The 26498-nt window shown below is 38.2% G+C and overlaps 1 protein-coding gene across 2 annotated transcripts in view; it reads left to right on the top strand.

The window, feature by feature from the left end:
• The first annotated feature begins 15966 nt into the window (after positions 1 to 15966).
• The window catches only part of RB1CC1 (RB1 inducible coiled-coil 1), a 94460-nt gene continuing 83928 nt past the window's right edge, over positions 15967 to 26498 (top strand). For both annotated transcript variants that reach the window (XM_043988219.1, XM_043988204.1), the window contains exon 1: positions 15967 to 16388. The gene's annotated coding sequence lies outside the window, so the exon portion shown is untranslated. The remainder of the gene's footprint in view (positions 16389 to 26498) is intronic.

Genomic DNA, 26498 nt, shown 5'->3' with positions numbered 1-26498 from the left:
AAAAACAGAAACAGTATGGTTCAATCTGAATTCAGAATCCATAGTTCTTTTCTGGATGTGGAGAACATTTTCCATCATGAGTTCTTTGGAATTGTCTTAGATCATTGTATTGCTGAGAAGAGCTAAGTCTATCACAAATGATCATAACACAATGTTGCTGTTACTATATACAATTGAACAAGTAATTTTCAAAGGAAGAAATGTAAGCTAATTGAAAGAAATGCTCTAAACAACTAATGATTAAAGAAATGCAAATTAAAGCCAACTTTAAGGTTCACAACTATCTATCTGGCAAAGATGACAAAAAGAAAAGAAATATTGGAGGGACTGAAAGAAAACATGTATACCTCCACTGTTGGTGAAGCTGTAAATTGGTCCATCCATTCTGGAAAGCAATTAGGAATTATGTCCAAAAAGTTAGGAAACAGTGCATATCCTTTGATCCAACTAGACTATGCCCCAAAACAGTCAAAGAAAGAGGAAAGGCATTGATCTATATATACAAAAATATTTAAACCAGCTTTTCTTTATGGTAGCCCCAAACTAGAAACTGTTAGGAAGTGGTTAAACAAATTGTGATATATGAATGTAATGGAATATTACTATGTGATTAGAAATGGACAATTTCATAGGAAATCACAGACCTCTGTGAAGTAATACAGAGTAAAGAGTAGAACTAGAAGAATAATTTCTACATTGATGACAATATGATAGAGAAAAACAACTTAGAAAGAATTTAGAATTTTTAATAACACAGTGATAAATCAAGAATCCAAAAAAATAAAGATTAAATGATATCATTTACCTACTAGGAGACAGATAATTGAGCTTAAAATGCAGAAAGACACACACATTTTTGGACATGAGTGATTTGAGAATGTGTTTGCCATATAACTATGTGTGGTGGGCTTTCTTGTTTCTTATTCTTTTTTTAAACTTGTTCAGTTGAGGGAAAGGGGGGGATGTGTGGGAAGGCAAATTATTTTTTAAAGGATATTTATGTTATGATATACCATGTTTATTTCAAAACAACTGTGCATTGGTATTGCTCTGAATTAAGAGGCAGGCACCAAAAAACCCCACTTACAAAGTAGAACAGTGAAAATACTTTGCATTATCTTCTAACTAATTTAAAAAAAAAGCATTTCAATGCACTGCTGTGCGGACTTGCTATTGATATTACTGTTGTTGGTAGTGAATGGGAAATTGTTGGTTTTGTTGTTTTGTTGTTTTAATGTATTATGTACAAAGGATTTAAAATGGACACCATTTGTATTGTAAATTATTGAATCACTAAAACATTCAAAGACATGTATCCAAGGAAGATTTAAGGGAATAAAACAATTGACAAAAAAAAAGGTTAAAGAATGCTTTAAAAAGCTAGAACATGTATTTATATGCTGTCTTCATGTCGTGTCTTTTTCTGCAGAGCCTAAATTTGTTTTAAGTATTTTGGTACTTTGACTGGGCATGCTGGATGCTGCCCAGACTTTTATGTTTGGTCTGAAGAGCTGCCAGCAAGGCTCCCCACAAATGGGTGGGGCTGATGGTGGGATGAGTAAGAAAAGGAGTTGCCTAAACTGACTTGTCTAGGGAAATTCTTACCTCCACCCCTGCCCCAAGACTTTAAAAGCCTTGAAATGGAGAGGGCTCCAAAGAAATGGGTTCAAGCATCAGGTCCCTTTTTCCATTTTCAAACTGGAAATTTTAAAAAATTATGGTCATATGTGAAAACTCCATCCAGTGCCAACAACCTATCTTTGTCAAGTTGCTAGGGTATTAAGAGATTGTGTCTTGCTTATAGGCACACAGGAGATATGTGTTGAAAACAGATCTTGAACCAGGTCTTCTGAAGTTCAAGACTATCCCTCCATCCACTTTGCCATAGCCTCCCGTAATACTCATCCTTGGGTTTAATCATTCTTTATCTGTAGAAACACTCAGTGTAGTGACAGATCAGGGTAAATAATGTAAACAATGTCTCATTCATTTTCTGATTCAATTAGCCTCTCCCAGCTGCTGAACATCACCACACCCAAACTTTATTTAGTAGCTGAGTCAAGAACAAATTAGGTCAGTTGGCTTGGTTGTAAACATAACACCCCAGTTATTTTCACATCTTCTGTTTAACCAGCTTGCTATCAATAGTTAATTAATAAATATTAAGTGCCTTTTATGTGCCAGGCACTATGCTAAGATACAAAAAGAGACAGAAGACAGTCCTTGCCCTCAAAGATCTAATCTAATCAGGGAGACAACAAGCAAACAAATGTGTACAAATTGTTGTTAAAGCTGCTAGGTTGTGCAGTGGATAAAGAGCCAGGCCTGAAGGCAGGAAGACTCATCTTCCTGAGTTCAAATCTGGCCTTGGAGACTTACTTGCTATGTGACCCTGGGAAGTCACTTAATCCAGCTTGACTCAATTTCCTTATCTGTAAAATGAGCTGGAGAAGGAAATGGCAAACTACTTCAGTATCTCTGCTAAGAAAAACCAAATGGAGTCATGAAGAGTCAGACACAACTAAAAAATGACTGATATAAAGTATGCAGGATAAATGGTTGGAACAATTCATAGATTCACCAACAGTGCCTTAATGTATCTATCTTTCTAATTTGCTGGGCATAGATTGAAACCTCAAGAGTTGCTTTGAATTCCATTTCTCTTATTAGTGATTTGTTGCAATAATATGATTACTACTTAGTGTACAATTCTTCTTTTGAGAAAATGGTTTTTATGATTTGATCATGTATCTATTGTAGAATGGTTCTTGATCTTAAATGCTTAGTGTTAGTTACTTATAAATCTTGAATAGTAATACAATTTGGTTTAAATATTTTTCTCTTATTTGATATTTTCTCTTTTTATTCTATTGGAGGGAAGCAATAAAAATTGTCTTATTTGGTCCTTTAATTTTTTTTATTATTAATTAGAAAGTTATCAGCAAATACACACATTTCCATATACAAAGGCCAGAAAATGAAAACTGTACTTAAAACTACTATATACAGCTTGTCCCTTTAAATATAAATTAAATGAAACGTGGTGGTAATAATATTGACTAGTCTGTTTATATTCCCCTCTAAATCCCATTGTGGTCTTCTATGTAAAATGTTTCAATGACCTTTCCCATGTCCCAACCCCTCCCCCACCCCCTTTTCCTTTTCCTTGATCTCAGGGGAAAACTCCTGGGGTTTCAAGAAAAGTTCCTTGACCTCCCCAGACAACTTCTGGGGTAACCGGGGCCCATAATACTCCCATAACAAATACTATACTCCCACATTCTCTTCCCCTTGTCAGAAAGGCCCTCTCAGACAGGTGTGTGTGTGTATATGATCATTCATGAGTGGTCCAATGTTGGGGGTGGGGGAGATAAGAGAAAAGGAGAAGGAAGTTTACTCCTGCTGGTGCTTTTTTTCTACTCAGTTAACCCATGGGGTTAAGGTTGGGGGGAAGGGAATGAAAACATTCTATATTATTAACAAAGTTTGGAGACAAAGATGAGTACCGTCTTTATAAAGTGTTAACTTTGAGATGTCTCTAGGGTGTCCTGTTTGAAATATACAATAGGCATTTGGTGATGAGGGACTGAAACTCTGATACTGGGATCTGATATACAAACTTGTAGAAAAATGGTAATTAAATCTATGACGTCACCGAGAGAAAGAAGAGTTGAGAACCCTGTCACAAAGCTTGGGAGAAAACACACTTAGGGGACATGATATAGACAAATGATAAATTGGCTAAGGATGTTGAGGATTGGTCAACCAAGTAAGAGATCTAGGAAAAAGTATCAAGGAGGAGAAGGTAGTCAGCAATGTTAAATGCAGTACAGATGTTAAAAGAAACTGAGAAAAGATAATAGTAATAACATTTGGCAAAAAGAAACCACTGGTAACTTTGGAGAATGTGGTATCAATTGAGTGAGGTTGAAAGCTAGAATTGCAAAGGATTGAGTAAAAAGACAAGAAGTGAACACAATGGGTATAGACAGCTTTTTAAAAAATGTGTAACAAAGAGCTGATCTTCTTACAAAGTACCATCACTTATTAATTCCTGGTATGTCTACCTCCCAGGCTTCTATATATCATGTTAGGAGGAGAAATACCTGCTATATATAGAGAGAAGGCTAGTTTCTTCTAAGAATTTTTCTGAGGAAGAGGAATGATGTAATTAACTGGAAAAGAGAATAAGAATACAGCCTCTATCTTCGAGGAACTTAAAATGAAGGTTGGAAAAGGGAGGCTGTAGAATAAAATTTGTAGATAAGTAAATGTAGGATGACAGATTTAGAATTGGAAGAGACTTTAAAGCCCATCTAGACTAGATGAGGAATCAGGTTCAAAGAATTTACTTCCCTCTTTGAACTACTTACCCATTTCCATCGGGTGAATGTGTGGGAATTCAAAAGCTGGTTTCTCCTGCTCCAACTAAAACACACTTTCCTACATCAACACTATCCTTAACAAGTCATAATATGTCGAAAGCTCAGTGTCCTCATTTATAAAATGAGCTAGTTGAAGCAGATGATTTATAAAGTTCCCTACAGTTCTAATAATCTGTTACTACTGAAATACTAATGATGATCATTTCCTTGGAAAATAAATTTAATGTCATTAGTTTAGGCAATCCAAAAAAGACTGTACTTATTTTTATGACAAGTTCAATGTCCTATAAAAAAACCGTAATTTGTCATCCCTACTAACTTGGCTTATTTCAAGTTAGGATTGTTTTCAGCGCGAGCTGAAAGTGCCTTTTAGAATTTGCTGCCTTTATGGGCTTTCTACTTATTTGTTTTATATAGATTTAACTTTGGAATTAGTCAATTTTCCTAAACACAATAGAAATCAATTTTTAAAAAGATGCCATTGCTATAGAAAAGACTGAACTAGTGCCAACACACTTGACAAATTTAATAGAGCACTTTAAAGTTTATTAGCTTTAAAAATCCTGAAGGGAACTCTCAACTCTGTTAACCTCACGCAGAGAAACAGCTGCTTGTGAAACAAAAAATGAAGGAAATATTCTATGGGTTTGGAGATCTCTGAGAAGAGTATTAAACTTATGTCTTATTAATTAACAAAGAAGGGGACTTTTCTATTAGGATAAATAGTTTGGGTAAAGCAAGAAATTGGAGGCATTGAGAAAATAAGTTAGCACAATTACAACAGTTTTTTTCCACTAAATACATATTCTGATGTCTTACATGGAAGTTATCTTGGGTTCTCAAAGGCCACACCATTAGCTTGGCCAATAAGCAAATTTTTTTCATTGGCATCTAATGGAGATGGCCTAGTAAAACAGAAACAGGGACACAATCTATATCCATAAAGGGAATACCAATACTGAATTACATTTTTTTTTTTGGTGGGGCAATGAGGGTCAAGTGACTTGGCCAGGGTCACACAGCTAGTAAGTGTCAAGTGTCTGAGACCAGATTTGAACTCAGGTCCTCCTGAATCCAGGGCCGGTGCTTTATCCATTGCACCACCTAGCTGCCCCCAATTACATATATATATATTTTTTTTTTTTTAATTATTACTATTGCAGGGCAATGAGGGCTAAGTGACTTGCTCAGAGTGACACAGCTAGTTTCAAGTGTCAGGCTGGATTTGAACTCAGTTCCTCCTGAATACAAGGCCCGTGCTTCATCCATTGTGCCACCCAGCTGCCTCTGAATTACATATCCTTAAAGTAATTTAAGGTTATGCACTGGCTGTCTGCCAGTTCTGGAATGCTCGACCTCCTCACTTCTTCCTCTTAGACTTCTTGGTTTACCTCAAAACTCAGCTCAAGCACCATCTTCCAAAGGAGGTCTGTGTCTGCTTTATGTGTCTTGTAATTTGTTTCCATTGGTAAAATGTAGTTATCACCCTGAGGGTAGGGATTCTTTTTGTTTTTGTATGCCAGTGCTTCACACAGTGCTTGGTACACAGTAGACATTTAATGTTTGTTGATGACTTAAGTATTTTATGCGTAATACATTTTTTTCTTTTGATTTTACTATGTTGATTGGGGGGTGGGGTCAAATTATTAGCTAGAATGGAGGCATCAGTGAGTTTGGAAAAAAGGAATTTTTTGTCTAATATTTAACAAACATACCATAATGTGGGTATTGGTAACCTTATTTTTACTTTTCTTTGTGTCAGTTATATAGATCATTGTCTTTCTTACAATATAAATTACATGTACAAATGTCGAAGTCCCTTTAATTTTTTTATTGAAATGTTTTAACACTACCAACATTTTCCAGTGTTTTGCTCCTCCCCTTTATAACAAAGCAGAGACACTGTGGAGTGAGGGGGGTGGGAGAATAGGTCAGCAAAACTAACCAACACGTTAAAGTCTGACATTACATGCAAGCTCTCTTTCTTGACAGGGGAAAGGCCAAGGTAGTCTCTCTTTATACTATTCAAGGAATTTTGTATGAAATATTGATTTATACATGGGAGACATTGCCATATTTCAAGGTAGTGTTTTACATTTGTCCAATCAAGGTCTTGAAGTCGACAAATACAGTAGGGTTCGTTGTATACTCTTTTTCAACCAACTGTGATGATTTGGCCTACTGTGGACTATCTCTGAAAGGGTAACTAATACCCACATCAAGGATGCCTTGACGTATGTGTAGATCATACCTATAAAAAAGTCATGCGAATGGAGTAATAGGCATACTTATTATTGCTCTTCCACTTCATCTATAAAGACTGGAGATCTGAAATGTTAGGATGCAATTGTGGTCACTTTACTAACCTTTTACAAAAATCTTTGCAGATATGGGAAAACTTAGATAAAGGTTTACAGAATGAAGTAAAAAGCAAAAGAAAAAACCCCACATAACTACAATAATGTAAATATAAAGAACCATAAGATGCAACTGAACACTTTAATTATTATTACCAAGCTTCATCCCAGAGAAGAGTTGAGAATATGCACCTTTCTCCCTCCATTGCAGACTTAGGGGACAATGAGTGTGGAATATTGAATACGTTGACAGACATGTATTGAATGTATTGACTGGTTAGAGTGCTGGTTGGCTTTGCTGGCTAATTTTTTTGAAATATGGGATTCCAAGAGGCTCAGGTGAGGAAGGCATGCTTTCCAGGAATGGGGGACAGACAATGTGAAGACATGGAGGTAGGAGACACACATAACATGTGTGGCACTGGCTGGAACAGCAGAGTATGGGGAAGGAAGCAAAGTACTATAACAAGATGGGAAAGCTAGGTTGGAGTCATGTTGTGAAGGGCTTTAAAAGTGAAGTCAAGTACTATACTTTCAACATTTTTTGTATCCATCAGTGTCTATCACGGTCCTCCTTAATTCTAGCGCTTTCTTTTTGCTTACTACCTCCAGCTTATCTTGTATAGATCTTGTTTGTACAAAGTTGTTTGCATGTTGTCCTCCCAATTAGAGTATGAGATCCTTGAATTCAAGTATTAGGGTTTTTCTTTGCCTTACTTTGTATCCTTAGCACTTACCATAGTATCTGGCAAATAGTAAGTACTAAGAGCTCGTCCTGATGCCAAGTCCTGTGCCCCAGCATACACAAAGTTGATTTTCAAGACATCGTGGTGAATGAACAAGACTAGGGTTAGAATAACGACTTCACATGGAATATAATGCAAACTGTTTGCATTATAGAACCACTCAGCCTCAGGTGGCTTCTCTAAAAAATGAGTATATCTACAGTATTTACCTTAAAAAGCTATTCTGGGGTCAGCTAGATGGGGCAGTGGATAAAGCATCAGCCCTGGATTCAGGAGGACCTGAGTTCAAATTTGACCTGAGACATTTGACACTTACTAGCTGTGTGACCTTGGGAAAGTCACTTAACCCTCACTGCCCCCACCAAAAAAACAAATAAAGCTATTCTAAGCATTTAACAAACCTTAAAGCACTTATGAGTAGAAATAATAATAATAATCTCTTTGACCCTGTTTCCTAATCAGTGAAAACCTGTAGGACCTACCTCACTGGTTTGCTGTCAAAGAGATTACTATTATTTCTACTCATATATATATAACTTAGCTTAACTGATGAAAGCTGCCATTATAATTAGCTTCCATTGAGAATAAAGCAGGAACTAATAAAAGCTCCATAAGATAACCAATAAAGGCAGCTAGGTGGTACAATGCATATTGTTCCTGTCTTTGGAGTAGAGAAAACTCATTTTTCTGAGTTCAATCTAGCCTCAGATACTTCCTAGCTATGGGATCCTGGGCAATTCACTTAACCCTGCTTGCCTCAATTTCTTCATATGTAAAATTGGCTGGAGAACGAAATGGCAAACCACTTCAGTATCTTGGCCCAGAAAATCCCAAATGGGGTCACAAGAGACACAACTGAACAAAACCACACACACCAAAAAACACCCAAAAACCTGAAGGCAGTGCTATCAGTGCCTATGGGAGACAGAGGGAAGTTTTATATGTTCTGATATTTAGAAGTCTCATAGATAAAAAGAAGTAAAATAAGACTTCCTAATGTGGTAAAGTGTCAGAAAAAAGAATAAGCATTTCTACAGTGCTTAGCATGTGCCAAGCACTTTTATTTTTTTATTTTTACAAATACTATCTCTTTTAATCCTTGTGTTATGATTATCCCCATTTTACACTTATGGAAACTGATGAAAGTTAAGTAATTTGTTCAGTTACATGTCAACACAGTTACTAAGTACCTGCAGCAGATTTAAACTCAAATCTTCCTGAAGGCACCACCAAATGTCAGAGGAAACTGGGAAACAGGGTTTGCATGATTGTTGGTGCTGATTTTACCAGACACCAAGTATTCTGGTTCAGTGATCTCAGATTATTTATCCACAGGCCTCATCCTCACAATCTTTCTTAATTTATGAATCACCTTTCTTTTTAAGACTATCAAATTATCTAGACTCGGATTAAAGATGTTTCAATGATTTTAAAATGATGTGCACATGTCAACTCTATACAAAGTGCATGGTTAATTAAACAAGGCATCAACATTTATGGTATTTATGGTATGCCTTAAGTATGTGCAGAGTTCTAAGTGCTATGTAGGAAATATAAAAGAAATAGAGGATAAAATTCTTGCCTTTGAGTTAACAATGTAATCAGAAAAAAATTTTAACTGTTATCTACCACAATTATGCCATAATATTAGTCTATCAACCTGATAACTCCATATGCGTAAATATGTTTTTTGAAGATTGTAGCTTTTTCCCCTTTTAAAGTAAGCATAGCCTTGGTAACACAGTATTAAAAATAACAAAATGAAAACATCTATATTTTTTCTGTTAGTTTTGGCATTTAAAAATTTAATCCTACCTTTTTTGTTCAGGTGTGTTTTGTTTTTCAAGAAGTAAAAAACCAAAACAAAAAACCAAAACAAACCAAAATCCATTGCATTAAGAATTATTTAACAATAAACTGCTCGGGTTTGGCATTCAATGGTAACTCACTACTACTAATATAGGTACCATATAAATGTCTAAGCAAATAGTACACTTCAATCTCCATTCAGATTCCAAAGTATATATTTTTTCCTGGATGAAGAGAGCATTTTCCATCATGAGTCTTTTGGCATTGTCTTGGATCATTCTATTGCTGAGAAGAGCTAAGTCTATCACAATTAATAATCACACAATATAGTTGTTATTGTGTACAATGTTCTCCTGATTCTGCTCACTTTCCTTGGCATCAGCTCATGTTAACTCTTTCCAGGTTTTTCTGAGAGCATCTTGCTCATAATTTCTTCTAGCATAATAGTGTTCCATCACATTCATATACCATGACTTGTTTAGCCATTGCCCAATTGATGGGCATCCCCTGAATTTCCAATTCTTTGCCACCACAAAAAGAGCAGCTATAAAAATTTTTGTTCATGTGGGTCCCTTTTTTAAGATCTCTTTGGGATACAGATCTAGTTATACTTTATCTTAACTGAAAGTTTTTGAACAAGTAGGGACATAGTCCAAACATGTTTCGAGGTTATTTTGGCAGCTGTGCAGAGGATGGGTTGGGGTTGAGTTTAGAAATTTCAGTATATAAAAGAAAGAATAATGAAGGTCTGAACCAGAGAGATGGCTTTAAGTGGAGAAAGCGATGCAATAAGATTTGACAAATGAGTGTATATGGGGGATGAAGGAGAAGGAATAAAGGTTGACGGAGGTTAAGAACTTGGGTGACTAAGAAGATACGGTATCTGAAAGAAAAAAAGGGAAGCCTGCAGGAGGGGCAGATTTAATTATATGACTTTTTATGTTTAGATTATAATGCAGAATATCTAATCAGTTTTATTTTTCCTCTTTGGGATATTCCCATATTTCATATTCATCCGTCCAAATTGTATGAAACTTGGTAGATGGGAAAATTTAGTCCAGCCTTTAGTTTATCAATACAAGATCAGATAGTTTCAAGGCAGCTTAGAAGTTCCCAGATGCCATTAGCCCTACTCATTTGGAATTCTCTGGCTTAGGAATGCATATCTTTTATAACTACATACACATAATGATACATTTTAATATACTTCAAACAGTAAGATCTGAATTTTTAACCTAACATGCAGTCACAAATTTTCTAAAAATCCTTTGTTGTTTTAAAAAGCAGTATTTTCATTAATCTTGTTATAACATTGCTATTCTACCTAATGGCAGGGCAAGACTAGAATGTTTTGCCATGGACTATTCAATAAGTCCTGTTTAGGGGAAGCCAAATATTCTTTACTATACAGAGTATGATCATCTCCATCCACTTTTAGGAGTACTATACAGTGTTTTAATTAGGCTGAAGGTGTTTTTTTTTTTTAATGCTATAGAGAATTACTTCCTAGGAATATATTATTAAAATGTTTAGATATTTCACACACAAAAAGGAATAATAGCATACCTTCTTTTTACTTCTTCCACTGAATAAGTGAAAACACGAAAAAAAAAAGGACATAGCTGGTGTCTCAGTTTGATGTTTAAATCTTTTGGGAGACAGTCAACAATTGTCTTTTTGATGGTGTGACTGGAAATTTGTGATGCTTCTCAGCTCACCAGATTCAATACTTTAAATGAACTTTGAAAATAGCCATTTGTAAGTTATTATCATTAATTATAGCTATATGTGGCATGTATTATACCAACAAAGTATGGTTGTTGGAAGCTCTGAAACTATTAGTTTAGTGATTTCATTAATGTCATATAGCAACCTCTAAATGACACATGACTACATTTAACAGCTTAAAATAGCTGTGAGCATTAAAATAAAGTCACAACACACCTTGTTTCTAGTAAAATGTGAGGAATTTTTATTGATTCTTTGAAGATATATTTATACAATCTACACTGTTTAAGGATTAGAATGGTACTAGTAAAGAAACTTGGAGCAAAGATTCTAAGACTGAATGAATAGGTTGAAAGATAGTTCACACCCAGCAGTTGTGCAAGCATAGATTGTTTTTGAACTTGGTAGCCTTGTTCTGGATTTGAAAGGACAAATCTGTCACAAACATTGTATTGCAATGATTTGGTTCATGAAAATTGTTTATCACTAAACATTAATTATTAGATTTCACTGATGAATGTCTATTACGCATTGTATTAAAATCATAGCTAAATTTTCTCTTTAAAAATTACATCAGTATTCTTCACACAGTAAATGCTTAATATTTACTGTACTTAATACGTGCTGAACCATATAATGACACATAGTGGTAGAGTACTAGTAAATTTTCAATGGCTTCCCATTATAAGTTTGGAGAATGATCACATGTATGATATTAAACCTGGTTCTAAGTGTAAATACTGAAGTCAAAGATGTTTCATCACAATTACTGGGTTTGTGGAAAGGTTCTGGATCGATCATAGCCCTTGAAAGTACAATATGGCACTTATATCTATCTCTATTCCCTTCCAAAAGAGCCATCTTTTATAACAAAAAATAGGAGAAAAAAAGTTAAGCAAAACAAAGCAAGGTATCAGTAAAATTTGACATTACAGACAGTGTTCGATATCCTGTCTCTCCCGCCGCCGTGATAAAGAAGGAAGGAAGGTACATCTTCGTCTCTTCTTTGAAGTTAAGCTTGTTTATGCTAATTTATCAGAATTCAGTTTTGATTGTTTTGCTATTATTTGGAAGTATAATACTGTTACAAGTAAATCTTGGAAAAATCCTTAATGTGGGATGGGAAATTAAAATAATCATTGCCACATATAACATTTTAAGGTTTGTACTTTGCACATATTATTTGACCCTCACAATAACTCTGGGAGGTAGGTATTATACCTATTTTTATAGGAGTGCAAACAAACTTAGAAAGGTCAGATGACTTTGACTATTAACATAACTAGCAAGTAGAAAAGGCAAGATGTGAATCAATTCTTTATAAATCCAATATTCAATCTGCTAGAAGATAATGCCTGCTTCTTAATAGGGAGTGTGATAGATGGGGCAGTTGCACTGAATAGATTTTACTCTAAAGACTAGTGATTTTCTGCTTACCATTTCCATCTCTATCCAAACAAGACTTGTCTGAGTAGTTTGTCATATTTCTAACAAAAATCTTTATTTTCTTCAGATTCTGAGCCAAAGCTTTCTTTTTAATCCTAACCTTTATTTCCTGGCATGCCCTTTTGCAATATTTCAATCTTTTCTTCTGCTTTCAATTGTGTTCTTTCTGACATCTTTGTAAGCAAGTGACATCTGAATGCTTAGGGTCTGGATAGAGTGCTGGACCTCAAATTAGGAATACCTGAGTTTAAATACTGATTGACATTTACTTACTGAGTGACTTTGGGCAAATCACTTAACCTGCTTGTAAAATGGGAATAACAGCGCCTACTTCCAGAGTTGTTGTGAGGATCAACCTAGATAATATACATATGCATATATGTATAAATATATAAAATGCTAGCTATTATTTTTGTAGCTTCATCCATTCACCGGACCCAATCAGTTTGAACACTGCACCACTTGTGACAGATTTGAAGATGATTATTCGTGGTAGATACAGACAAAAATTTTCACTGGGCATTCCCCTTTTCTGAATTCAATCAGGTAGTCTCACACTTATTTTTATCAAATTAAACATAAAATTTGCTCTTTATTGACCTTTCATCCAATGCCTTTTCAAGACACTGCATAAATTCTCCAACTCCTCACTTGCCTCTTTTTGAGTCTATTACTCTGCATGTAAGTACATTTGAATAATTCACAACATTTGACCTTGGAGTCTGTTTTAGCTTTAGCACTGTAATTACAGGTAAGAGAAAATCTCAACTTTTGATGAAGCACAACCCTATCCAGGTTCTTATGTACTTTCTTTTGAGGACTAAGTATAAAGATTATATACAATAGCCTTTAATCATTTGATGTCTTTTTTTGTTTGGGTTTTTTTTTTTTTGGTGAGGCAATTGGGATTAAGTGACTTGGCCAGGGTCACACAGCTAGTAAATGTCAAGTGTCTGAGGCCACATTTGAATTCAGATCCTCCTGACTCCAGGGGCCAGTGCTCTATCCACTGTGCCACCTAGCTGCCCCTGCTGTCTTTTTTAGTGAGGCTTCAAGAGGTTGAAATGACAGTGAAAGGTCTGGAGACCAAGTTTTTATCAGTCAGTTTTTGTCAATTAATAGCAGCTCAAGTAGTTGCACTTGATTAAAATAATTCTAAAAATACCCCAAAAAAGATAGTCATAGATGAAAAATCTTATTTTAAAAGCTGGCAGACCAGTTAGCTAGGTGGAACAGTGGATAGAGCACTGGTCCCTGGATTCAGGAGGACCTGAGTTCAAATCAGGCCGCAGATACTTGACACTTACTAGCTGTGTGACCCTAGGCAAGTCACTTAACCCCAATTGCCACACCAAAAAAACCCCAAAACAAAACAAAAAAACCTGTCAGACCCAAAGTTTTGAACTCCAACTTGGACAGTCCTAACACTCCAGTGCAAACAATACAGTGGAGCTGTGGTGGAAGCCTAAAATATGTTCCTACAAATACTGGTTAAGAATAAATGTTTAGAGGGGCAGCTAGGTGGCACAGTGGATAGAGCACCAACCCTGGAGTCAGGAGGATCTGAGTTCAAATGTGGACTCAGACACTTGACATTTACTAGCTGTGTGACCCTGGCCAAGTCACTTAACCCCAAATGCCCCCCCCCCAATAAATGTTTAGTAATCGCAAATTTTCTGTAAGTTGATTACTATTTTCTACACGCTTATCAAACCTATATGCAATTAAATATAAAGATTGCTGGATTATAGGATCACAAATTTAAGAGCTAGAAGACACCATAAATAATTCTGTAGTACAACTCTCCCATTTTATACTTGAGGAAATTGAGGGCTGGAGAAATTAAGGGACTTGTCCAAAGTCACACTGGTACTAAATAGCAAGAACTTGGATTTGTACCTGTCTTCTGACTCCAATTCTGGCTGGTTTTTCCACTCCACCAATACTTAAATGCTTTATGACCTCACCAAACATGACCCAGATCTCTGAAAACTCTCTCCTTGTAGCCAACTGAACATCTCCACTGGGAGATCACCTTTATACCTGGCTGAGGTCACTACCCTCTTTCTTTCTTTCTTTTTTTTTGCGGGGCAATTGGGGTCAAGTGACCTGCCCAGGGTCACACAGCCAGTAAGTGTTAAGTGTCTGAGGCTGGATTTGAACTCAGGTACTCCTGAATCCAGGGCCGGTGCTCTATCCACTGCACCATCTAGCTGCCCCACACTACCCTCTTTCAAAAAGGCTTCATTTAGTGCTTAGCACAGAACCTTAATTGTGTTTAATAACTTAATTGGAAAGGAATTTGGCCAAGTCCCACTACCACCAATTCCTTTAGTTTGGTGATAATAGAATATCCTTATAATGCCAAATGGGTAAAGTTATGTTCATTAATCAACTTATTCATTCATCAAGCATTTAATATGTGCAGGGCACACACACATACTCCTTATTCTCTCTCTTTTGGTAATAATTAAAACTGCTCCTCTTGCAACCAAGTGAACATCTCCAGCTGGAGATCACCATTAAGACAGGTGATATTTAGATGAGGTGTTATCCTATTTCAAAAAGTCTCAGTTTAGTGCATAGCCTACTACTTAATGACATTTAATTTAAAAAAAATCAGAACTGAATTTGGCGACCTCCAAAAATAAATTTACTTCCTTTGGCGAAAAAGGATATCCCTATAATGTCAAACGGACAAATTATGCTCACTAAATAATTAATTCCTTTTTTTTCAGGGCAATGAGGGTTAAGTGACTTGCCCAGGTTCACACAGCTAGTTAAGTGTCAAGTGTCTGAGATCGGATTTGAACTCAGGTACTCCTGACTCCAGGGCTGGAGCTTTATCCGCTGCGCCACCTAGCTGCCCCCTAAATAATTAATTCTTATTATTAATTTGTGCAAGGTAATGAGTAACACTTTTTAGGGAAGAATCGGTCTCTTAACTTCAAGGACTGCTCGGTCTCAGATCCTGCCACATCTAAGTCCCCCCTTCCCCCCAGTTCCTCAAGCCCGGGGCCTTCCTTTCCCCAAGGTGCCTAGGATTAGAGGTTTACCAATTTTAAAGGTCTCAATCCCTGGGTGGTGGAGATCAGGGGAGTGGGCGGCCGGCCTGCTGGGAGGTCCAGGAGGAGCATGAGGAGTAAAGGGCGAGGAGGGGCGGCGGAGATCCAGGAGTTGGGATCTCTCCCTCACCTAGGGCTGATCTCAAAGCGGGAGGGGACAGGCCCAATCGACCGTCCCCACCATGAAGGTCAAATGCACCAGGTAGAACGACCCCGCCATAGGCGTGGCTCAGGCCCCCGCCGTGAGTCCCAATGGCAGTGCCCGGGAGTTGCGGGGTGGGCAGAAACCAGCCTGGGCCCGAGGTTTTACGGCGGTTGGGAGGCGGAGTCACCCCGTTTAGCGTCGGCCTCGTCAACTTCCGACCATGCGCGATGACACCTTCTAACCTCTCTGGGTTTCCGATGCCCGTCTCTATGGTGTTACTCACAACCCCCTCCCCCCGTCTTAGCCCGATCAGCCCTTTCCCAGCTTGCACCGCGGCGGAAGAGACATACTCGACAATAACAAACCGAACCCCGGCTGTGGCGGCGACCAGGGCCCAGCGGTGCCCCCGACCTGAGAAGCCGCCTCAGCCACAGGGCTCTGAGCGAGCCCCGACTGTGCCGTCTGTCGGTTGCGCTTGTTCTAGACGAGGAGCTGGAGGGCCTGGCAGCGCACCGCAGGCTGTCCTCAGTGGCCTGAACCCCTCCCCGCCCGGAGCCCGGCGGGGCCCGGGGGGAGCCGCCGCCGCTTGTGTCGGTTAGCAGCGCCGAATGGGCGGTTTGGAGCCGCCGCCGAAGGACTAGGCGGCGGCGGAAGATGGTTCCGGGGGCCGCCGGGGCTGCCCGCGGAGGAGGAGGCGCTGCCGCCGGGTAAGAGGGCGCCTCTGCCGCCGACCGCCTTCCCCCCTCAGCGGGGCAGCTGCTGCCGCCGCCGCCGGGGCTGCTCGTCCCTGAAGCAGAGCACAGTCGGGGGAGGGGGCGCGCACTGGGGTCCCGGGGTCCCCGCCGTGCAGCCTCCCACCCCCGGGGGGGGGGCAGGATCCCTAGGGCAAGGGACGGGGGTGTTGCTTGGACCCTCATCTGGCTGCTGGGCTTGGGCAACCCGAACCGAGCACTGGCCGCCCTGGAAACAAAAGCGGTGAAGTCGTGAATTTTGGGAGGAGCCGGGGTTGTCTGATGCCTTACGGGACAAAGCTGACATTAGGGTTCTCGAAGCTGCCTTGTCTGTGGATCCCCCTTCCCCCAACTCTGCCACTCGGGAGGAGACGGCAAAGTTGTGGGGAAAAGGAACGGATGGCAGGGGAGACCCTCCCTGGTAGAAAGACCTCCCACTCCTTCCTCCCCTATGGGTGGGGAACTGAGGGAATGATGTTTTCATCCTGTAGGAAATGCAAAGTTGATCGGTCCGGGCTGAATGAAGCCCTGCTTGGGCTGTTGGGAGAGACAGCCGAGTCTTTGTCCCCTTGGAGTGAGAGGGTCGGTATAAAGTTACTTCTAGGAATGACTCAGCCACTCCGCACATTTCCACCTGCCCCCACTAGTACTTTTTTTTTTTTGAGGGATGGGGGAAGGTTGGAGTGGATATTGGGTGTTTTCACAACTTATCTGGTAGATGCTTAACTTAATATGAGAGATGACAGTCTTTTAAGGGTGAGCAATCTCCTTTCTTCCACTTTTTTTTGGGTGTCTATGCAATGTTTGCAGTTTACAATTTCGTAATCTGTGTTATTTCCCTTCATGACTCTTACAAGTGTAGTTATGTCAACCGAAGTCCGATAGGCCTCGGTGTCAGGGGGTAATGTGCCTGCTCTTGATAGTCATGCTGCCTCTTCATATGCTGCGAGTGGTAATGTTTTGTTCAACTTGACCGTCTAGCGTGCACTGATTTCATATTAAAAAGTGGCTGGCTGGCTGGCTGTCAATAAGTGCTGCTCCTATTTACTCTTTTCTAGGTTTTCACCTGTAGCTAACCGTCACATTGTTTTCATAAATAGATACAGAAGACTGATTAATATTGAGATTTAGAAAAGTTTTTAAAATATAAATTATATCAAGTAACTTAAATTGTATTTAATAATTATAACAAGCATTCTAAAAATGACAAGAGACTGTTGATGCATCAGTCCACTAAATGCACCATTGCCTAAGGATTAGAGATTCCCCCCCCCCCACATGTTGTAATGGAATAAACACGTATAAGCAAGTTCTCTTTGTATTTTTATTTTTTGCTTTTGTGTATAATGGATTAGGCTAGCTTTTCTCCTAATAAAGGTCTTGAACAAAGTAGATAAAAAATTCTTAGTTGATTTTATTAAACATATTAGGGGAAAATAGGTTTATGTACTTTGTATTTTAGAGATGTTTGGAACTTAGTATTTGGGGTATTGACTTAAAGATTTAGTTTTCAGTGATTTTAGCAAATTTATGTTTTAAAATCTATAGTCGAATTTGTTGTATTTGGCTCTCCAACTATGTATGTTTAAGCAGTATTTCAAAAAATGTAGCATGGAAAAATCTATGTACTACTTTGCTGAGTTGTAAGAAAAAAAATATAAGCTAACAAACAAGGGGGATCAGAACGCATGACAGCATTTTGAACTTTTGAATCTGATTTTCTAAAAGGGCAAGGAACACAAAACCTTTGTTTCTGAATCCCTACTTCATGGCCTAACATGCAAGCTTTGCATAAAGAACTGGATTTGAAGTCAGAAAATCCTGATTAGAGTCCCCATCCTGCCCACTTACTTGCAAAGTACAAATTACCTTTTTGGGCCTCAGTTTTCTTATCTGTAAAATGACATGGCCCTAAGGTTCCTTCTAGGTCTAAATCTCTGATCCTATGAACTTTAACATAAATTCATAAGTTGATAAAGCATGGGCCCTGGATTCAAGGAGTACCTGAGTTCAAATCCAGCCTCAGACACTTGACACTTATTAGCTGTGTGACCTGGGCAAGTCACATAACCCTCATTTCCCTGCAAAAAAAAGAAAGAGCATTTTAGGCATGAGCCAGAGAAAATGTCCTGTGAGGACACTATTTGAAGAGTACTTGTGTATAGGCAATAAGGTGTCAAAAGACTGGAAAGGTAAGAGAAAGCTAGGTTATGAAGGGCTTTGAATTATTACGGGAATTTTTTATTTCTTTTTTGATTATTTGGGACCCAGGGCCATTCCTCCTGACCAAAACATGTCCCATGGGACATGAAAATTTACTTAGAGGTTTAAATGTTCCTTAGGTAATAAGCCAAATTAAGAATCTCAGTTGCCCCTGATTCCTTTGTAGTATGTAAAACCTTCTCCACCTGCCTATTTTCTGAGTCCTCTAAATGTAATTTAGTCTGTAATCTGATTTAGTTTGCCTTTAGAGTTTGCCTAGGTTTGTTTCCTTAGAGGATGTATAAAATTATGACTTTAAATTCATTTAGCTTTTATTGAAGGAAGTATGGGATCATGGATCTATCTTTAACTTTTATGGCCTAAGAAGAATGTATGAGATTGCAATATGCAAATGAATTATTTCTGTCACTGACATAATTTTGCCTATTAGAACCCTAGGATCAGGTTTTCTCTGAGGCCTGAACCTATGCATGAAGGTAATAATAAAATCTGTTTTTACCTCTGAGGTAATTTGTGTTGTGGTAAATATATATTTGGCATCAGTTACCCACCCATGAACTTAGAGAGGAGATTCTCCTATAAAAGAATGCTAAACCCATGGTTTTGTATTTGATCTTAGAGGCAATAGGGAGCCACTGGAGTTTATTGGGGGTTGGTTGACCTTATTGGACCTGTGCTTTTTTTAGGAAAGTCATTTTAGTAGCTTAGTAGAGAGGGTGGATTGGAGTGGGGAGAGATTTGAGGTAGACATACCCACCAAGCTGGCTATTGAAATAATGAAGAAATGAGGTGAGGACCTACACTGGAGTGATAGCCTTGTCAGGGGAAAAAGGAGGGTTTATTTGAAATATGCTGCAAAAGGTAAAGTGGGCTTTGACAACAACTTGGATGTGGGGGGTGAGAAATGGCAAAGATTTGAGGCTGAAACCCTAACATTGTGAGCCTGAGGGACTCAGAGGATGGTGTTGCCCTCAGTAGTAATTGGAGAGGGTGAAGGTTTAGAGGAAAATGAAATAAATTTTGTACTTAATGTATTTAAGATGTCTATTGACCTTCCAGTTTGAGATAAAGGCAGTTAAGAGATATGAGATTGGAGCTGGATTGGTAGATTATATTCTGTTCTGTTTGCATAAGAAAACGACATTAGGATGACTGAACAAGGCATTAAGTGATAAATACCTTAAGAATGGTATGATTGTAGTGTTGGATTGTCTTTGAAGGAATTAAGGGAGCTTTGTTTGTGGCCCTTAAGCTATGACTTGAATAGGTAGAATTTTGATTGAGAAGAGGTTAGGGAGGACTTTATGGGTGAAAGGAGTACCACTTTTAAAGCCTCCTGAGGCTTCTTCTGTGGGCAAAGCTATGTGCTAGGTGCTGAGGGAGATAAAAAGGTGACTAAAACACCTCAGCCTTTAGTCATCTTGGAGGCATGTTCAGGGACTAGTGAGTAACCTAGCCCAGGGCTTCTTAAATATTCCACTCAAGACCCCTTTTTGCCTGAGAAAATTTTATGAGACCCTGGGTATATTGATATATAAAATAGGCATACATAGCCTGTTACTGTAGCCAACTTTTTTTGCCACCCCCACATTCTGTTAAAGTTTAGGAAGCATCAAGTATGTATTGTTGGAAAAGTAGTTTGGGGTCATGTTGCAGGAGGGCATAGACTATTCGGTTGAGCTCTTTTCTACTTCATTCCAAGGATCAAGGAGCACACTAAAAATTTCAAATAGATCTGGGTCAGAGTGATCCCGATTTAATTATTTTGAGATTTTTTATATTGTTTTCATGTGTGTGTGTGTGTGTGTGTGTGTGTGTATGTATGAAACAGATACACACACATAGCTGCTGTTCAGTCATTTTTCTTTTTTTTTTTTGCAGGGCAATGGAGGTTAAGTGACTTGCCCAGGGTCACACAGCTAGTGTCAAGTCCAGTCATTTTTCATTCAGGTTCAATTTGTTTTTCATTTATTTCATGATCCCTTTAATATTAAGATTGTATGTCCATTTACAGTGTATTGTGGAATATAATATAATCTGCATTTCGATAGGCAGAATATGATGAGTATTCTAGAGCCCTCTGCATGAGGCCTGTATTCCCTTTGCCCTGCTTTAAAAGATATGGATAATGAGGTTCAGTTCAGTTTTTTTAGTCTTGTTCAACTCTTTGTGACCCCTTTTGGGATTTTCTTGATAAAGATACTGGAGTAGTTTGCCATTTCCTTATCCAGCCCATTTTACAGATGAGGATACTGAGGCAAACAGGTTTAAGTGACTTGCTCTTGCTTACACTAGATTTGAACTCAGGGACATGAGTCTCCTGACTCCAAACCAGGCACTCTTTATCAACTGGGCCACTTAACTGCCCATACTACATACAATATGATACAAATTGTGCCAAGTACTGAGCTAAGCCCTGGTTGTTGAGTTAAGTCCTATGGCTACAAATAAGAAAAAGAGAAACTGAAAAGGGGAGGTACCTGGAGAGGATGGTACCTGAGGCAGGGTCCTGTTAATATTGGAGTCCCAAGAGAATCCAAAGAATGCAGTTGGTAAGAATTGGCTAGCTCCTGAGTTCTCTTTAAAGCTTTTAAGCTTTGAGAGGAGTTTTGTGTTCTGCCTTCCAGCTCTAATCAGAGGACCACTGGCAAATAAGGATTCTCATAAGATGTGAGTTAACAAAGCTGATCTTAGTTTGCTGATGGCAGAATCCATAGTATAACTGGTGGGAAATGAAGAGTTGACTGGGCTTTTGAGTCCTTTTAAATATAGCTTCTATCATTGTTATTGTTACCACAAAAAGTATTGCTCTAAATACTTTTATGTATGCAGGAATTTTTTTGTTACTGACCTCCTTGGGTTATATACTAGTAGCAGTGGATTTTCTGGAGTAAGAGTACGAGTAGACATTTTTGTCATTCTCTTTGCATAATTTTGAATTGGCTTTCCAGAATGGTTGGATCAACTAAAATTGTACCAAAACCTTTCCAAAATTTATTTTTTCCATTTTGTCATCTTTCCCAGTTTGATGGTTGTAAGATGAAACTTTAGGGTTTGTTTTGATTTTTATTTCTCTCACAATTAGTAATTTGGAGTAGTCTTTCTTATGGGTGCCAATAGTTCACAGTTCTTTTGAGAAGTGGTCATATTGTTTTTTTTCAATCAGCAAAAACTCACCTTAATACTATCACTCCCACCCTATAACCTTCATCTCTTTTAATCAGTTAAGAAAGAAAGAAAAACAACCCCTGTTACAAACATATATAGTCAAGCAAAATAAATTTCTGGTTTGGCCATGTCCAAAAAATATGTCTGTTTCATTGTTTACTCTGAGTCTTTCACCTCTGTATTAGGAGTTAAGTAGTATGTTACATTTTTATTCCTCTAGAGTCATGGTTAGTTTTTACTCTGATTATTGTTCTTAAGTCTTTTTCAAAGTTGTTTGTCTTTATAATATCATTGTCAATATTATTTATGTTGCTTACTTCACTCCCATACAAATCTTCCCAGGTTTCTCTGAACTATGTCCTTCGTTTCTTAGAGCACAATAGTATTATATACATTTATATACCATAACTTGTTCATCCATTCCTTAATTGGTGGGAACCTCCTCATTTAACAATTCTTTACTGCTACTGAAAGAGCTTTGAATATTTTTGTACATCTTTTGATTTTATTTAGGACTAATTACCCCTTACACCTAGTTATTCACCCTGGTTTAGGTGCCAATTAAAGAAATAGTCTTTCTAAAACACTGTTTATATCTGAAATGTTAAATTTCTGCAAATCTAATTAAGGATGTAATATAAAAATCAGGCACAATTTTGGGCTTGAAGAACTGACATTGCAGACAATACTGACTTAAATACTTAATAAGTGAATAAGTAAATCATTTAACCTCTCTGAACTGTGGTTTCTTTTTAAATCTCAAGAATTGAATCTACACAACTACACAGACCTTTGGCGGTAGAATGAGATAAAGAAAGAACATTGAATTTTGCATCAAAGGATCTTAGTTTGAATTTTCACTCTGCTGTCTTAGACCATGAAAAAAATCTCTAAACTTCCCCTACACCTTAATTTGAAGGGGTTGCATAGACCTCTAATGCCCTTGCTAACTTTAAATCCTTTGAGCCTGTGGTGAAGGTTGATGCCAAGTCATCAATGCCCTTAAGTACTTTGATTATCAGAATTAAAGGACGACAAGTTATTCTTAGTCATAGCCAACTTGAGCAATTGACCTGAGAAAACTACTGTTAGTCTGATATATTTTTTTTTGTATTGGGCTTTTTATACTTTTTCCAATCACTGTAAAACGTAGTCACCAACTAGTTCCTCAGATTATCACAAATGTTATAAGAATCAAATTAGTTACATTTCTCATTTTTTAAAAAAAATATTTTTATGCCCTAAACTTAATAAATGCCAAAGAAATGACCATTTACATATACAAGGTAGAACACAAAGAAACTGAATATTTCCTACCATGTTTTTAGACTGTAAAAAAAATTAACTTAATCTGTAAATTTCTAACTGTGTGCTATATGAAAAATTATATCTATATGAAAATTATAACAATAAGAAAAATTATAAGTTAAGAATTATGATTGGGCCATAAGTCCCTTCATGGTTGCCATTCAAATGTAAAAATATTTCAACTTACTGGTGGGCCTAATCTGTGGATTTTGACTGGCTGGCTATCTGACTGCTATTAATATAATATGGGCCATTTATAAAATCCCACGCTGCCTCTCAGACTGATAAGGAAAAAAGGATTAAAATGCCTCTTTTAATTAAAGCAAATATGGGGTTTATTTATAAAAATAAATAAGAGATAAGGGTAAAGAAATGCAAAGTTATACAACCATTTTTTTTCCTTCACTCCAGCTCCCCTGTCTCACTTTCACTGCTCTGCTCCTTTCTTCTAACTCCAAGCCTTCTTCACTTTATTGACCCCCTACCCCGAAAAGCCCTTTAGCATCCTTGTACCTCTGTCATCTCTCTTCCTTCTTGCTAGCTTTCTCCAACTCTTGTCAGCCATGGTGATGAACCCTGAAAAGCCCCTTACTCCATACTCTGTGAACCCCCTTGTGCTTCTCTCACCGACCCCCTTTTAGCATCTCTCACTCCATACTGTTGCGAACCCCCTGGCATCTCTAGCGTCTCTTTTCTCACTGACCTCCCTCCTGGCATCTCTACCTCTCTGGTTATATCCTCAAATCTCCCCTCAAACCTTGGGCTCCCTGCGTACCACACCCAGGGCTTGAGAGACCCATGTCCCCTGCTGCACACCTGTACTGGCAGGGCAAGCCCAGGATCTCCATCAGCCTGGCCTTTGTTTCCTAAGGCCCACAGGGCTTCTCAGCTCAGCCACTGAAGCTGAGGGGGAGGGGTAGCTCTGCTTACACAGAGAAAAACCCTGAGGGCCTAAGGCTTTTTTTTTTTTTCCAGGGCAATGGGGGTTAAGTGACTTGCTGCCAGGGTCACATAGCTAGTAAGTGTCAAGTGTCAGAGGCCGGATTTGAACTCAGGGGTCCTTCTGAATCCAGGGCTGGTGATTTATCCACTGTGCCACCTAGCTGCCCCCTTGCCTATACATTTTTTTTTTTTTTTTGCGTGGGGCAATGGGGATCAAGTGACTTGCCCAGGGTCACACAGCCAGTAAGTGTCAAGTGTCCGAGGCCGGACCTGAACTCAGGTACTCCTGAATCCAGGGCCAGTGTTTTATCCACTGCGCCACCCAGCTGCCCCTTGCCTATACTTCTTTTTGTTTGTTTGTTTGTTTTTTTTGTTTTTTAGTGAGGCAATTGGGGTTAAGTGACTTGCCCAGGGTCACACAGCCAGTAAGTGTTAAGTGTCTGAGGCCGGATTTGAACTCAGGTACTCCTGACTCCAGGGCCGGTGCTCTATCCACTATGCCATCTAGCTGCCCCGCCTATACTTCTTAATGAACTTCCTATTAAAAAGTTTCAATGACTCCTTTTCTTTCCTTCATTCCCATTTTACCTAGTCAGGCCATACAGATCCACTCAGTGGTCAAAGTTTAAGTCTAAAATTATATGTTTCATTCATTACCTTGAGTCCATTATTTCTCTCTCAGGAGGTGGGCATACTTCCTTAGGACCTCTGGAGACCTGGTTGTTGTTTTGATCAGAGTTCTTAATTTGATACTATTTACAGTGTTGTCAGTATGTGAATTATTCTTCTGGTTCTGCCCACTTCAGTCTGTATCAGTTCATAATACCCAAGATTCTCTGAAACCATATTTTGTTATTTTGTATAAGAATTTTTTTATATATCTATGTGCCACAATTTATTCAGCTATTCCCCAATTGATGGGCACTTCTTTCTTCCCTCTTTACATTTATTTGCATTTTTTCCTTTTAATTTCCCTTTGAGAATCAGGAAGTTTATTATGCTTTGGACTTTTCCATTCCACTTATCTTTCCTCTAAACCTCCTTTCTCCTTATTCCCCACCCACTTCACTGCTAATACTAATGCATTTCTGTATTAAATTCTTCAGGTTTTGCCTGTCTTTGTGTACATCCTTTTATTTGGTTCAGAGTACAGTAAGGTCTATCAGATAATCAGCTTCCTTCAACCCTTTCTCCATTCCATATTCTTATGTACCCCATTTATGAGATAGTAAGTTCTACCCCCTTCTACAAGTATATTCCTTATTTTCTTGTTCAGTTATTCAGTACAGTTCTTTGTAATTCCATATGGTTTTTTCTTGGCAAAGATACTGGAGTGATTTGCCATTTTCTTCTCTAGTGGATTAAGGCAAACAGGTTAGTGACTTGCCCAGGATCACACAGCTAATGTGTAAGGCTCCATTTGAACTCAGGTCTTCCTGACTCCAGGGCCAGCTCTCTATCGACTGAGCACCTAACTGCCACATATTCCTAATATCCTCACTTATTTTTCCTCTTCCTAAAATCTTCATAACAAAATCAGTCCACATCTAGATCCTCTGTTTTTCTTATTTTATTCCCACAGTGCCTGTTAAAAAGCAGTAAGGTTCTGAAGGGACATTTGTTTCTTCTCTTCCTACTAGAATGTCAACCTTTGATTGTCATATAGCCCCTTCCCAATTTCCCAAATTTCCCTTTGTGGGTTCCTCTATAGTCTTTTGATTGTATTTCAGGGTTTTCTACTCAGCTTTGATCTTTTCATCAAGAATATTTTGAATTCCCCTATTCTCTTAAACACTTTTTCACCCCCTTACTTAGAATTTTGCAGTTATTCTAGGTTGTAAGTCTTCCCCTTGCCCCATTTTGTAATATTCCAAGATTGCTTTTATAATAGAAGTTACCAGGTCTTCTGTGATACTGATGGTGGATCCTTTAGTACTGGAATTCTTTCTGGTTCCTTATAGTATTCTATTGACATGGAAGCTTTGTATTTTGCTATGACTTTTCTGGAAATTTTCTATTCTATTTTTACTTTGTCCTTTGGTTATAATATATGGACAGTTTTCATTTTTGATTTTAGGTTTTGGGGGGTTGTTTTTAAAATCATAGTTTTCAGGAAGTTTGAACCATAAATTATTCCTCATCTCTCAGGTAATAATAGCAGCTTACATTTTCTTCTATTTTTCAGTCTTTCGATTTTGTCCTAAATATTTCTTAATGTTTCATGGAGTCTTTGATTTGTTATAGTCTAATTTTCAGGGAGTCTGTTACTTGGGTATTTTGGTTAAATTTCTTGCCTAATTTCCTCCAGGTGTTCATGTAGTCCTTGTAAAAAACAAAATTGGGGCAGGTGAGGAGGGGGAGTCTCTGTAGTTGTTATGGAGATACTTTATCCTTCCATGTTGGATTTAATTCCTTAAAATAGTTGTGGGGGGAGCAGTGAGGGTT

This window comes from Dromiciops gliroides, chromosome 1 (genome assembly GCF_019393635.1).
Source record: "Dromiciops gliroides isolate mDroGli1 chromosome 1, mDroGli1.pri, whole genome shotgun sequence".
Lineage (NCBI taxonomy): Eukaryota > Metazoa > Chordata > Mammalia > Microbiotheria > Microbiotheriidae > Dromiciops > Dromiciops gliroides.
The sequence above is the reverse complement of the archived record's forward strand: the minus strand, read 5'-3'. Positions and strand labels throughout refer to the sequence as shown.